This window comes from Corvus brachyrhynchos, unplaced genomic scaffold, assembly GCF_000691975.1.
Source record: "Corvus brachyrhynchos isolate BGI_N302 unplaced genomic scaffold, ASM69197v1 scaffold6, whole genome shotgun sequence".
NCBI lineage: Eukaryota > Metazoa > Chordata > Aves > Passeriformes > Corvidae > Corvus > Corvus brachyrhynchos.
Window position 1 is genome coordinate 16,352 of NW_008238632.1, and position 7,520 is coordinate 23,871.

The following is a 7,520-nucleotide window of genomic DNA, read 5'->3' on the forward strand; positions in this document are numbered from 1 at the left end:
CCTCGCTGTATAATTTGAGAGACTTCTGTTCATGGAGGATGGTTATCCTGCTGAGAGTCTCCTGAGCCCAGACCGCAGGGGCAGCAGAAACACCACACAGCTGGAGTCCAAAAGCAGGAGCTGAGCCTGGCACTAGTGCAAGGGGTGTTTCTGATGAACAAAACTTTCTTCCCACTTTTGTCACCAATGTTTTTGTTCCCTAAACCCTACCTGAGAACCCAAGAGCAACACTGCTTGGAGAAAAGCTTTGCAGTGCATAATCGATTAGAGGAATAACAAACAATATGAAAATCATGGTGATTAATTTTATTTTTAATATTTTTACAAGTGGAAGAATAATCAGACTTGCTCTGATCTGGTGATATATGAGCTAGCTGACAGGTGATATCTTATGATCCTCACTCAGGGGCCATGAAGTGCTTTCTGCCAAAACTATCAGCCCTTCACAAATTTTTTTAACTTGTGCAATCTAGGCTTTTCCTCTTGGACTCATTAGCAAACGATGCCTGCCTAGTTTAGGCCTGTTTCAAAAGGAAACAATTTGGAATAACTTTTGTGGAAGAATATGAAATTAAATGCCATTTAACTTAGGTTTCAAGCAAAAAAAATAATTTTGAGGGAGGCTTTGCCATCACAGCAATTGAATGTTCAAATGTAACCACTTGCCAAGAATTCAGTCACCAGGGTGTCTCCTTTTTGGGCTTACCTTTTGAGGCCAGATACACAGACACCTTTTCCTTGACAATTCTCCCTCAGTCACTCTGAAAATCTTAGCTAAAGATTTTGATTTCAGCATCACTCTAATGGTGTTTCTCCTGGTGGCCAGTAAGCAAGGAGAAAAAGGAAAATAAAAGGTGTGAGAAAGCAACTTTTTTGGTTGTTAAGTAATAATTTACTGCTGAACTTTGCAGAACACTTAGAGATGTGGAAATGTATGTCCAAAATTAATCACATGTGCAAAAAAAAAAGCAACACATGGGCATAAATTATTACAGTATTTGGTTCAGATGTGCTAGTCATGACACAACACTCATGAAAAAAAAGCTCATTCTGCACTGTGATACTTGTTTCTTCTCTGGTACCCATGAAAGGCAGCTTTCTAAGCTGAGAATTCTGGTCTGTGGCTCTGTGGTCAGCCCAGACTGGTGCTCTGGATACACGACTTTCTTCCAAGGGTCACTTCATGGCTTTTGGGAGAACCAAGCAGCTACACGGTGCACAAAACCAGACAATCCAGGGACTGTAGCTCCAGATGCCATGCAGCATTTAGAGATAGACAGTCACCCTGAATTTACTGCCAACATACAAAGAGCAGAACTGATGAGGATGAGCTATTTCACCTTTTTCCCCAAGTTCAGAACACAATCTGTTCTGTTGCCAGGTCCATTTAGGTTGCACAGATAAAGATTTTGCAAAACATCCTTGATCTTGCCACAGTGTTTTCAAAATGTTTGCTGGATTTCAGTTGAAATAGACACATTTTGTAGGGAAAAAAAAACAGAAGAAGGAGTAAAACGCTGGTCTAGTGCTAGCGGTGGTTAAAATGCAAAGGTATATTAAAAAATTCAAATTAAATTTGACTTTTTACAGCACCACAGGAATTGATTAAGTGTATGCCTTCTTTTGATAGAGCGCTCTGCTCTGCTGTTGAGGGAGATATGGGGGACTGGACTCCAGCTGGCTGCTGCACAGCGAATAGTGCTGCTTGCATGTCCAGGACCTCCATGGGTTTCATGAGACTGTGGCACGTCCTCTCCTTATTAGCATTGTTCTCATGAGGAAAAACTGCTCCAAATCTCAGGCAGAAGCTGTGCAAGCAAAAAGCTTTCCACTTTTCTCTAAAGAGGGAAAACCTGCACTGCACCCATGCAGAAGCAGCAGCATCTGTGAGCCCTCCCCTGCCTCTTGCCACATCTCATCTGTGGGCAAGGGGACAACCCAGCCTCTCAGCCCACCCATTTAGCTTTTCTGCAACTCAGCTGAATGTCAAGCGCCCTGTGGCAGCTCCCTCATTTAGCCTTGAGGCAAGCCCTGCTGAAATCCCAGGGAGACCTGCTGCTATCCCGTGGCTCCCCACAGCTGGGACTGAAACAGCCCCATCTCCGAAAAATACACTCCCTTTTAGCCTGAGAATAGCCTGTTTGAGGGTTGTTTTTTCTGATCTCATTTATTTCCCATCACTGTGCCAGTGATTACTCTCCCTCAAGCCCTCTCTCTCCCTCCTACCAGCATGCCTTGCCTAATTCCTCCCGCGACATTATCAGCTGGGATGATGAGCAGCTGAGCTCGGTATTAGTGCTGACGCAGGCTGGCTGACAAATGAAAAGCGCGAGTGCGAGCCCCGCTGGGTGCGCTTTCCCGGGAGCGGGAGATGGAAGCCGACGGGCTGGCAAAGAGCGAGAGCTGGCGGCTCTGGCTCTCGAGCCCCTTCCCTCGGTGGCTCCGGGCGCAGAGCGACACAGGGGAAAGACCCATATGCTTCGCTGCCCTCGGCTTGCCAAGAGCCCCTGGCTGATCCGGGCCCTGCCCAGCGCCCTATTCCACAGCCAGCTGGCAGCACTGCAAAGGGATTCAGGTGCTTTTTATTAGGCTTTTTGTTGGTTGTTTTTTTTCCCGTGCATTCACCCTTAGGATCATGAAACCTGCATGGCATGATGGCCCAAGGCCTGCTCTAGCAGGAAATGGTGGGAGGTGAAGCACCATTTGAAAAACAAGGCATAACCTTGGTTTGTCTCCCTAGAAGAGGGACTGGATGCTCAGATTTTCACTGCCCACAGCCCCAAGGCTGTGTAGCTCCACGTCCTCCATCCACCAGCCCCTACTCAACTGGGAAGCACTTGGGATTTTTCGAAAGTCTCACTTCTTGGCATCAGCTGAAAATAGGGTAAGTTACCCTTTGTTCCAAAGAAAATGATGGGTTTCCAGTTCTGCACCTGAAAATGTGTACTGAGCAATGGCTGGGAGTAATTTTACATGATGAGTTCTAGGTGACTAGATTCAAAGTCTGTCTTCACTCAGAAGACCTGCACAACACCCTGAGCTGGGTTTATTCCATTAGAGTTACTGTGATGAGCTGCCGGGAAGTCACATCAGGAAAATTATACATAACCAACCAGTATTTCTCCACTTCACCTCGTTACCAGTTCAGCCACCTGTCCCTGCATGTTCCTCTGCTAGTGATGCTTCTGGTGAGAAGATGTTTCTCCTTTCATATTTGATCAGTACAAGAGAATGACTATGTTTATGCTCTGCTCTGCTAATAAATCTGGATTTATGAAGGCAAAGAAGGCAAAGGAGCTTGGGAAAAAATCTACTCTAAAACACTAATGTCCATTCCTTCAAGGGACACAGCACACAATACAAGTAAATAAAACTTTAAACAGCTCTTTGTCCTGTAAAACTCTCACTTAACTCCTGGGGAGCTGGTGGTCACTGTTCCCAAGGAGACAGATCCTTTCTGTATCCCATCACAGGGACAGAAGAACCTCAGCTGGAGAGCCATTAGTGTCTGCTGCCTGCTTAGTTATGGGCTCGTATTATTTTCCATCAGCCTGCATAAAAGAAATCCCACAAGGATGAAAGCTAAAAGAAGCATTAGTGCATACATTCTGCATTAGGTTGTTAAAGTGTGGCAGAAACAAATTGTGTCACCCAGTGTTCTGTATGGAAACCAGTGGGCAGATGGTGGCCCCTGGGGTGTGATCGAGTGGGTTTATTTCACCACTAGATGACACTCGTGTCTCTTGAAAAGGCTCCTGCCGCCCCCACCGTGGCTACAGGTCACAGAAATTTTGAAAACAGATTAACCTGGTGCCAGGTGGGAGCTCCCTGAGCCCTTCTCAGACGCAGTCACTGCCTGATTAATTGCAAGTGGCTGCACATTAGGAAGCCTCACCTTATTATTTTGCAAAAGTAAGGTAGAGAAAAAATGATGACTCGACTTCTGAAATTTTGGTTTCCCTCCCAACAGAAGCAAGATAATGTGCTCAATAAGAGGGCTTCTCCTACTGACTTGTGGAGCATGGCTGTGGATTAGCAAGAGAAGCACAGAAGCTGGTTGTCAAAAGTATGGTGTGCTCAGGGCCCAGGTCCTGCAAGACCCCAAACTCGCTATGAAACCATGGCCATGCTGTGCCTCACTCCTAACACCACTTTCAAAAAGCCGCAGGGCTTATATGGTATTATGGCTCTCTGCAAAAACCAGGACAGCTCCTTGCGCCCCAACCCTCTCAGGAGACAGAAATAATTCCTGTATGCAAGTGCTCAAATACCACAGGGTAACACGCTGTAGCCACTGCAGTGGTGGAGAACTTTCTGAGTGATACTCTTCATTCTGCTGCAGCGATTGATTTTAAGTATTTGATAATGCAAATTTTGGAAAGATGAGGCAGTAAAAGAAAAAAGCCTGAGATTAAAGGAGCCAGTAATAAAAAGTCCAAGATTAAAATGCTAGTATGGTTTTAGGTTACAGAGCCATCATGTATCAGGGCACTATATAGTGCAGAACATGATGTTTAAGGACAGCTGTAATTATAATTCTGAAAACTCTCCATGAAGAAATGTCCATATACTTCTGACACATGCTCATTGGTACCCAGACAAATACCAAAGGGGTGAAGATCCTATTTCTCCCAGAAATAAGACACAGCCTGAGATGCCACCCCTATGCCACCCTCTGATCGACTTTAACAGGCTCGTAGTGCCATGCAGAATCCCACGGGATTGTACTTCTACAGAGCTGCTTGCAAGATGAGAGATTTATATTTTTTATGGCTTAGCAAGTGATTATAGAGATAATGGGGACAATTTGTCACCAAGCTAGCATTTACAGAAACTTCCTACATGAAGATCTTCTTCTCACATTGTGCATCTTAACATGAACAACTATAGTCTTATGAATTTTGCTGTTTCAGGTTTTCCCCAGTTTATGGTCTTTGTTTCCTCTTTTTCTACAAAAAATGGAAAGCTGCTTCCCAAACATGTTTCCTCACCTGTAGTGCTGGCCAGGCAACTAACAACTTCACCCACAATCAATAAGTAGAGTTTGCCTGAGAGTATAATAAGGTAGGTAAGGAGATGAAGATAGATTTTCCCCGTGTAAGCTTTCCACAGTAAACCTGAGTATTTACTCCTCTTGCATAAATCTACTTGCCTCCTTTTAATCATGATGAAATCAATTAAATACATTTTACTTGTCTGCACAAAAACTAATGAGAATAAGATTTACAGGCAAGCAGGGTATTATTGATACTGAATTATTGGATGGAGACTCGAGCTAACCCCTAAGTTAAGACTTGTAAAAGTTAAGACTTTTACAGTGCTGGACAAGTCTGAAGATACACCAGACTACCAGTGCCTTAAACCTGACTTTGCTCCTGTGTCAGAACAAAGCAAAAGCTGTATGCCTGATTAGAGCTATGACCATACACAGGAGAAAACAATCCATTTTAGGGAAGCAATTTACAGAAACAGCTTGTTTACTTTCGGACAAACACTGCTGCCTATGAAAGCCCCATCTCTAGCACAGCTCCTGCTGACTTCAGTGGGAATCTGGTATGAGTCAAAAGTGGAGGCTCAGTGCTCTATGGAGAAGTATAATCATAATTATAGCACGGATTATAATTGGAGACGTGCAAAGTCAATCAGCCTGCTTCTGTTAATATCAATAGCTATCTGGTGGCTAAATTGCCTAGACTAATTCTTTTTTAACACCTCAGCCATAAGACTCATCATTAGACAAATGCCATATCCTAATATATACTGAAGCTTAAACACAATGAGAGCTTCAATCTGTTTTTTAATTTCTGTGATATTCTGTCTTTTTGCCCACATGCAGGGAAAAGAAGTTTATTGTAGGCAGAAGACTGCACGGACTGTTCCTCATCAGAAGGTTCTTGTAGTCTTCTTGTCCCTGGGAAGTGATGAGCTCCTGCAGACCCTCTAGTGCATGATGACATTTGAAAAATAAGCAATAAACAAAACAATGTTTGCTGCAGCTCTCGATGCTGCAGCTCAAAAATTTGCTGAAAGAAATTATCAAACTAATATGTATAATATTAATAAATGGGAGAAAAAATTCAATCAGCTGTTCAAAAATGTAAGCAGCCCCCATTATGATCCAGCTTACTTGTAGAGTTACCCACTTAGTCCAAGCAAGAGTACTTGGAGGAGAAAAACCAGACCCTTGCTTATCCCAATCCCCCATTTTTCTCTTGCACAACATGCAGAGTGTGGATTTGGTTCCAGCTTTAGAACCTGTCCAGAATCAAGCAGATGCATATCCAGTGGTGATGACACTTGTGCTGTGTCAGGCCCCCCTCAGTGGTGCAGGCACGGTCAGTACCACTGAATAGCACCCTGAAGTTGTCTGGAATATTTCTGTACTTGTTCATTCCCTGGATCTGTTTCAAAAGGCAAGTGTTGTACTTGGTGACAGCAGCCCGTGTTTTCAAAGCTAGTATCCACCAGCAGTTAATTCAAACTGGCCTGATTTTCAGTGCTCCAATTTGAAGCAAGTTCCTCAGCTCCTCACTTGAGTAATTTCTAGTTAGAGACCTACCTTTCGGTAACTGATTGGGAACATTATGACCTGCCTTTAAAATGTAATGTGTTACAAAATTAGAGGGACAATTTATGGGACAGCAGATACTTCCCTTTGCAAGTTTCTAACTCCCCAATGCATTATATCCTTATAATGAGTCAATAAAACAAGTCACAGCTGCAGCACAATGAATGTCAAGAGGCACAATGGACAGCGGATATTTTTGATGATTTACTCTATCAGCCTCCTGACCAAGCACTTTTACTTTCGGAAAGTTCACTGTACTACACTGTACGAGATGAGTGCCTCTCGGCGCTTTGGCTGCACCTCCTGTACCGCAGTGAGATCGATACCGTGCACCGGTGTCAGCCTCGCTGGGGAGGAGGGTCAGCCGTGTTAAGCCGTCAGCTGGCCCGCAGACAAACCCTGAAAACAATAAGCGGAAAAGCCTTCCGGGGCTCTAAGGCTTAAGGCAACGCAGGCTGGACACAGCCAGCGCCTGCGTTCCCGGGGGTTGGCAGCAGTGAGGGTTCAGGCGCGGGCCAGCTGACCCGGGCTCAGCTTTGCCGTGGAGTGGTCACGCACTCGGTGTGGAAGCGGGCAGAGACGCTGAAAGCCACACAAAATCCTTCCAGTTCACACAGATTCCTTCTCTTTCAAGTGGAATAGGGGCAGACAGGGCACAGCTCTGCAGGGCCCAGATGAAAGCACGGGGCTTTGTTACTCTGCAGACCCAGTGCCTCCCAATTATTATTTTTTACGTTATTTATAGCGCTACTCAAAACTGAGTACACATTTTGCCATGGGGGAAATAAAAGACTAAAAAGACAGCTATCCTTGCCTTCAGCCTCTCGGAAATTAGCCCAGGTCAGCGAGAATTCAGCATTTCTCTTCTACAGCCGCGAATTAGCTGAGAGACCGTGTTTGGTCCTAGGGCACAGCTTGGCGCAGCAGCCCCCCCCGGGCTGCCCTGGGCGTG

The 7,520-nt window shown here is 44.9% G+C and overlaps 1 long non-coding RNA gene across 2 annotated transcripts in view; it reads left to right on the forward strand.

Annotated features, from left to right (window-relative positions):
* Positions 1–2,291: 2,291 nt before the first annotated feature.
* LOC108447403 overlaps positions 2,292–7,520 on the forward strand; it is a 23,015-nt gene continuing 17,786 nt past the window's right edge. The window contains exon 1 of one of the 2 annotated variants that reach the window (XR_001862949.1): positions 2,292–2,884. This is a non-coding gene — a long non-coding RNA (uncharacterized LOC108447403). The remainder of the gene's footprint in view (positions 2,885–7,520) is intronic. The other variant, XR_001862950.1, reaches the window with a different exon arrangement.